The sequence below is a fragment of the Bradysia coprophila genome, unplaced genomic scaffold, assembly GCF_014529535.1.
Source record: "Bradysia coprophila strain Holo2 unplaced genomic scaffold, BU_Bcop_v1 contig_324, whole genome shotgun sequence".
Classification (NCBI taxonomy): Eukaryota; Metazoa; Arthropoda; class Insecta; order Diptera; family Sciaridae; genus Bradysia; species Bradysia coprophila.
In genome coordinates, this window is record NW_023503584.1 from 1,008,868 (window position 1) to 1,016,838 (window position 7,971).

Below are 7,971 nucleotides of genomic sequence, written 5' to 3' on the forward strand. Positions count from 1 at the left end.
TATATGCTTTTTCTTTACACATATTATTTGATAAATCCATTATAAAACAAGAAAAACTAAAAAAAATAAAATAAAAATTTATGTTCTTTTGCATTAAAGATGCGTTTCATTGCAAAATGCACACGTAGCTATCGACTGTAGACTAGACACCCAACCCCACATTTAAATCAACTATACATGCTATGTGTCAAAGAGTGTACTTTGCATAATTCATGCAATTGTTTTGAGCATGTAATCGTGCTTTACATAACTAGGTAGCAAAATATGAAAAATCCAGTTTTCGTATGAATTTTGTTGATCCGAGGTGAAGGCGAGGTCGATAATCACACGAAAACTAGACTTTCCATTTTTTTCTAGATTTTTGTAAGGGATTTTACATGCTGAGGGCGTCACTATTGACAAACGTGACTCTACAAAAATTGAAATGGAAAGTGTGCACGATAGCTCATTCAGTAAGTGCATCGGAAAGGTGAATATTCCCACATGTGCGCCCGTTTTTTCAATTAAATGACACCACAAACCATTGACACTTACTCATATTTAGTAATGGTCCGTTGCCAAAGCGTTACGTTAAAATTACCAAATGTGCTTGAAACATGAAGAGTACTGTTTTCTATTCCATCAACATGAAGTTCCATTACATAATTCCGTTTTCGTTTGTTTGTGGACCCCTAAATGACTATTCCACAACCTCACAAAAATACTTTGTTCGCAGTTCATTTTGTTATTAGAGAATATACGAACATCATGGGACACCCTTATAAGTCCACTGCTTTCTTTCTACTTTAACAGGTTTCAAAGCTATGCCACATGTTCGTGAATACAGTCTGACGTGATGGTTTCAAGAAGCGACCTTCTTTTGTGAATTTTAAGGCATTACTCTGGTTGTGTATTTAGAAATTTAACGTGTTACATAAGGTGGCGATTCTGATTACGAATTTTATAGATAAAACTGTCAGTTACGAATTCTTACAGTTACGAGCGTGTGAGAATCGGGACCCAGAGTTCTAACTTTACATTTTCGATTATTTATACTAAGCTTTGAAATCTGGTGGTGGTAACAAGTAGAAGGAAACAGTAAACATAAAGAGACATGCAAGAGAATATGACAGGTGGGAAGCTTGCGGTGGCTGATCAATTAACACCAATATCTTGCAATCGAATCGATTTCAGGGTAAGGTGATTTACATGCTATACGTTACAATAGCATGAAATTTGACAAAGATTATTAGAAGAAACATTATACTTGTCAAGACCGGAATCGGATTTTGAGCGCCACTATTCTAACGAAATCAGGAGCCAATATATTATGTTTCAAAATGCTTAAACAGAAAGTTATGATTTGCTCGTGATAATGTTGCTCAATCTACATTGTAGAATCTACAACTTCGCTCGACAATTCAATAGCTTTACCAGCAACAAATTATCTCACATGGAGGTCAGGACGATAACAATTAAGTTGATTAAAAAAAAATAGAATTAGGGGGCTAAATAAGTTTGAGAAACCAGCTGGAAAAAGTAACGACACAAATTTGGTTGAGGTTAACCGAATATTGAGGAATGTGAACAGACCTTAGCTTGGTCGATAGGTAAAGTATCGAACCGATTAAAAGTGAACCATCGACAAATCTTTGAATAAAAATAATCATTTTCTTGTCTGAGATGAAGTAGCTTCTAATTGAAGAACGCACAAAGTAAAATGAAAAGACGAGGTTTACATTCACCTACCATGTAATATACAATAGATAACGGTATTTTTTTTGGCATATCTTTTAGCATATCTTTTCAAAAAAAAATTTTGTTTCCAAAAAATATTTTGGTTTTCAAAAAAAAAGTTTTGTTTTAGTATATAAGGAGTTTGGTTGAAGAAAAAGTAACAAAACTAAAGTTTTGCTTTTTCTACATATGAGAAAATATGGTAATAATTGATTGCAAAGAGAAATAATTTAGAAAGGCATCGAATTAAAGTGATACACTGAAAAATGATTTTGATTTCCTAAAAAAAGGTTTTCGATGTTTTGAAAAAAGATTTTTGATATCCTGTCAGCACTAAAAAATAATAAATTTTGATATCTTAAATGTCAAGATGTCAAATCTTTAAAAATTTGATCTCTCGAAATTGATATCCCCAAAAATGATTATGATTCACCGAAATTTGAAATTGATACCCAAAAAAGGAATTCTGATATCCAAAAAAAAGGAATTGATGACCCGAAAAAATAATTCTGATATCACCAAAAGCAAATTTTGATATACCAAAAAAAGAAAGTTATTTCATAGAAAAGGAAATTTTATTTCCAATAAATAGAAATTGATAACTCAGAAAAATGAATTTACTCGAGATTTCTTAGGAACGGAGATAAATAATTAACAAAGCGAGATAATTTTATTGAAAACGGAGTCATAGTATACCGTCATTCAAAAAGGAAGTCACGCTCATAGGGACGGACCCACTTTTCGAAAAACGTGACGTGTTCTGACATATGCGACGGACCCACATTCTCTGAAATCGGACGTCCTCTCTTTGTTAAAACACTTAAAAGAAGTTAGCATCTCTGATATTTCTTTATGTTCTGATTGAGGGACTCGAGTACTACACGAAACTGTATTTAGTTTCCGGATCCGCTCGGCATACATGACCGCCCAGAACACGAGTCAATTTGAATACAGATTGTTATCGCAACGGATAGAGGGACTAATTCTAAGCTAATTCGTGTTAAAATGGCTTCCCTCTACAACCTGGCCACGTAGCTAATCCAGCTAAAGTCGAAAATTCGCCATTGTTCAATGGTGATATACGTCCAAGACGAAGACAGTTTGATACTCTTTGAATATTGGTAGAGGATTGCATGCTCTATTAAAAGCTGTGAATTGATTTTACAAAAGTCATCTGAATTGTGCACCATTAGAAAAGTTTATTTTCACCATTAGTGAAGGAGTTTAGTTCGTCCCCACAGAATTCATTTTTTTACGAAACGAATACCAATTTTCATTGCACTTAAAAAGCGTTTTAACACGCCGAGCGATCCGGCCCATTGCCCCGGAGCGAAGCGGAGGGCCGCAATGCGAGCCGGGCGCCGGAACGGTGTCGGTAACTTAGGAGTTAATTTTTTTTTCTCTCGCTTCGTCTAATTTGTTTTACATAAAACTGAATTTACAGAAAAAAAAAGTTCAAAAATATTACATCTAACCACCGATCCATTGATTTGTTTCAATAACAATAATCATCCACAAACTTATAGTTTTTGCGAAGTCATAGAAAATGATGTATAACACAACACATAAAGAGAGAGCAATTTTTAAAAGGGAACTCAATCCGTTGCTCTAAAAAAAATTACCATTCATTTATTCACTTTTATCTCAATCTTCTTTTCGTTCTCATTTCAAAATTATTTCTCTTTGCAATCAATTATTACCATATTTTCTCATATGTAGAAAAAGCAAAACTTTAGTTTTGTTACTTTTTCTTCAACCAAACTCCTTATATACTAAAACAAAACTTAATTTTTGAAAACCAAAATTCTTTATATACTTACAAAACTTTTTTTGAAAACAAAAATGTTTTTTGGAAACAAAAACAAATTTTGAAAAGATATGATAAAAGATATGCCAAAAAAAATACCGTCAATAGATATGTGAAAAAAGAAAGTTGAAATCATTTTTGTAGAATATAGCTTCGGTGGGAAGAGAGCATATTTGTTATTTCTTTGGTTTCCTTCCACAGATTTAGGAGATAATCCAGCGGACAATTTATTACATTCTACGATAACTTGATTAATTTCCAAGAGAATGTCATTCAATTTGCTTTCAATGTTGTTAAATTAGAGCATCGTTAAATACGTCTATATCCCGTTCAAGTGAAACCAATGATGCTACCATATCGAGTGATCGAGCGGATTCCGAAACCATGCAAGGAGAGGATTTTGCCAATTAACGAACTCTATCGGAATTCCCAATACTGACGCCTGCCTGCGTCGAAAATCTTACACAGACGGTTACAGTAGGAGGCAGCTATTAAAATGTTATCATGGAAGTTGGAAGCATTGGAAAGACAATTATTTTTCGATGGTTATACATGACGCCCGGGATCATTTACTGGAGTCCCATGAATGTCTCCTAACTGTTGTAATTCACCCACTTGTCCACAATTGCAGTAAAGATCCATGATGAAAAGAATGAACTAAAATTCTTGGTTTACGTGATTTTTACACCTGACATCAAAAAAATGTCGGATCGCTTTATCGACACCGATTACTTTCAACACATCGATGTGCAATGAGCTGCTAAAAAATTCGTTTCCACAATATGGATGGATGGATGAAATTTCACTCAACCAACGCACTTCAAGCATGAGTGGTACTCTAAAGAGGGTACTGAAACTGTACAGTGTACCGAACAAATTTTAGCACTGTAAAAAAATTCTGACACTTTTTTCATACAAAGTAGTACTCAATTTGGCAGCTGTCATTAATAGCACTTTTGCTTGAAGTGCATTGACTCAAAGCAAAGTGTTCATCAGTTCCAACATTGGGATATCGTGTCGGCTTATGTCAAACTCCGACACCGCGCTACACGCGTTGCAAATTAGGCAAAATGCATTCGAATCGAATCTTCACTTTATGTATTTTCATTATACATATTTGTGACCACATCACATGTGAACCGACTCAGCAAGAGCAAACAATTTTTGAAACAATCTGGTTTTTGTGGATTAGAAAGTATTTTACTGTTTCCCCTTGGATTCATATCTGAAAGGACTGATCTGGCTATCAGTTATAGACAAAGACAACCAAAATAATGGGATCAGATCTATACATAGAATAAGATGAATGTTAAATCTATTGAAGTAAAAGATTATGTATCAAACACTTGGCAAACACATATTTAAAACTAAAGAGGTAACAGATTAAATGATTGTATAATGGTGATACGTTTGCTGTCTGTAAAAGAATAAACATTAGGAAACAAAATTTCTAATTCGCTTCTTAGGTACATTTACTCTTTCTTCAATCTTCATGCATATATACGATTTGATAACCTATTACACGCAAACGAAACTATAAAAACATATTTTTATAGTTTTGCATTAAAGTGGCGTTTGATTGCAATATGTACACACAGTTACACCGGTTAATGAACACCAATATCTCGCAATCGAATCGATTTGTGGGTAAGGCGATTTACACATTAAGTTACAATAAGTACCGTTCATTCATTTGCCACTTAAGCAAAGAAAATGGAATAATGTTGCACTACGTTAGAAGAGAGTCTCGAGTGTCTCACGAAACATCAGTCTAGTCAGACAAATAAAATCTCAATTTTTAGCATGGATAGAACAAGGTCATCCAGATCTAAGGACAGGGCAAGTGACCTAAATTCTTAATTACGCTTTTTATTTTGGTGTAAATCGATCGCTAATACGAATTCGTAAACGATTTTAACGGGATTTAGATTCACCGACAAGAAAAAGAGTTGAAAGTCTCACCTGCTGCAGGTAACTTACAATTATTGCCACAGACTTAGCTCTATATACAAAAAAATACAGCTGTAGAATACAACAAAGGCACCTGCTACAAGTGAGATTTTTAACTCCTTTTTTGTCAGCGTTCATTAAATGTATTTTCCTCGACTGTTGCTGCTCAGTGAGAGGGTTGATAACAGATGATGTTGCTCTGTGATCAGTAGAGACCCGATTCACACTAAAATTACCTTTCCCATCTTCTTCTTCTTCTTTTTCAGCCTGTTTCTGTCCACTGCTGGACGTAGGCCTCCCCAATTCTTTTCCATTCCGAACGATTAGTTGCCACTTGTTGCCAATTTGCGCCTGCAATTCTCTTTATACCATTACTCCATCTCTCTGGTGGTCTACCTCTAGGTCGTGTTTTAGGTGGTCTCCAGTTCATGATCTTTTTGGTCCAACGTTCGTCCGTCCTTCTTGCAATATGTCCCGCCCAGCTCCACTTTAAAGATGCTATTCTTTCCATGACATCAACGACTTTTGTTTGTTGTCGAATCCATTGATTTGTCATTCCACTCCATATGTGAGCACAGGAAGGACACACGTATCGAACACTTTACGTTTCAGACTATTATTCATTTTGCTTTTGAAAATTAGCCTGAGTTTTCCGAACGCTGCCCATGCAAGACCAATTCTACGTTTTATTTCTGCAGTTTGGTTGTCTAGACCCAACTTCAATTTGTGACCTAGGTACACATAACTGTCGACTCGTTCAATGACAGTATCACCGATTTTAATGTCTCTGTCGTCGTCAATGTTTGTCATGATTTTCGTTTTTGACAAATTCATCTTGAGGCCGACTTTGTTTGACTCCTCATTCAGCTGTTGCAACATAATTTGCGCCTGATCTAGATCAGCTGCTATCAGGGAGATTACTCAGGTACTCTCCATTTATGTTGATACCCATTTCACTCCAGTCTAATTTCTTAAAAACACTCTCAAGAATCGATGTGAATAACTTAGGTGATATGGTGTCACCCTGTCGTACACCTCTGCCAATTCTGAATTTTTCAGTGCTTTTATGAAGTTTTATACACGACGTAGCGTTTTTATAGACGTATCGAATTGTGTTGGAGTATCTTGAGTCTACTCTACACTCGTCTAATGAGTCCAATATCGACCATGTTTCCACTGAATCAAAAGCTTTTTCAAAGTCTATGAATATCAAGACCACAGCAATCTTGTATTCATTGCATTTCTCAATTAGCGTTCTCATCACATGTAAGTGGTCGTTTGTGCTGAATCCTGATCTAAATGCAGCTTGTTCAACAGGTTGGTAGAAGTCGAGCTTCTTGGTGTTCCTCTCCGTAACTATTTTCATGAACAACTTGTGGAGTGTTGATAAGAGACTTATGGGTCGATAGTTTTCCAACTTTGTTATGTCTCCTTTTTTATGCAGCAATGTTATCACTGCATTTTCCCATGCTTCTGGTACTTCTTCCCATTGAAGACATTGATTAAACAAAGTCGTTATTGCACCCAATAATGAGTCGCCACCTAGTTTAATGGCTTCCACTGGAACACCATCTTCACCGGGAGACTTTTTGTTCTTCATTTCGGCTACTGCAGCCTGTACTTCCTCAATAGTTATGTCAGGCATATCTTCCGATCCTACATTTCTTATTATTGGTCTATCTTCGTTGGTATACGTCGGATCTGGTCGAACTGATGAGAATAAATCTTCGTAAAATTCCTTTGCGATATTGAATATCGCATTTCGATCCGTTTGAATTGTTCCTGTTTTGTCTCGTAATTTGAAGATTTCTTTCTTTGCGTTCGTCATTTTTGACCGTAGGACCTTCATGTTGCAATTAGCTTCAATTGTGTTTTGAGCCAGTTGGATATTATATTTTCTTAAATCTGATTTCACCGCTTTGTTGATAATTTTTGTCAAGTCCCGGTATTCTACCGAATCTCTTTTTCCGTCTTTTATCAACTGTACTCGGCTTGCGATCAGATCAAGAGTTTCTCTACTGATTTTCGACTCTTTCATTTGGACGGATTTGAATTTTGAATCCATGAAACCCATTATCGTTTCTACTATTTTGCTGTTCAATTCGTCCAATGTTTCGTATTGGTTGTTTACATTTTTGCCGCAAATTCTTCATTTTGCGCGTAAAGTCTTTGTGCATCAATCCTTTCCTTTTTCTTTATCGTCTTTGCTCTTTGAAAGCGAGTGTTCAGCATGATTTTTGCACGCACCATTCTATGGTCACTACCAGTCGTAAAGCGGCTTAGGACCGTAACGTTCTTAACGGTTGACTTGCAGTTCGTTATGATGTAGTCAATCTCATTTTTCGTTACACCATCGGGACTTGCCCAAGTCCATTTGCGTTGAGGTTTTCCTGCAAAAAATGAATTCATTGCGAATAAATTGTGTTGCTGTTGAAATTGAGTAAAGTTTCTCCTCGTTCGTTTCTTCGGTCGTAGCTGAAATTGCCAATAGAAACTTC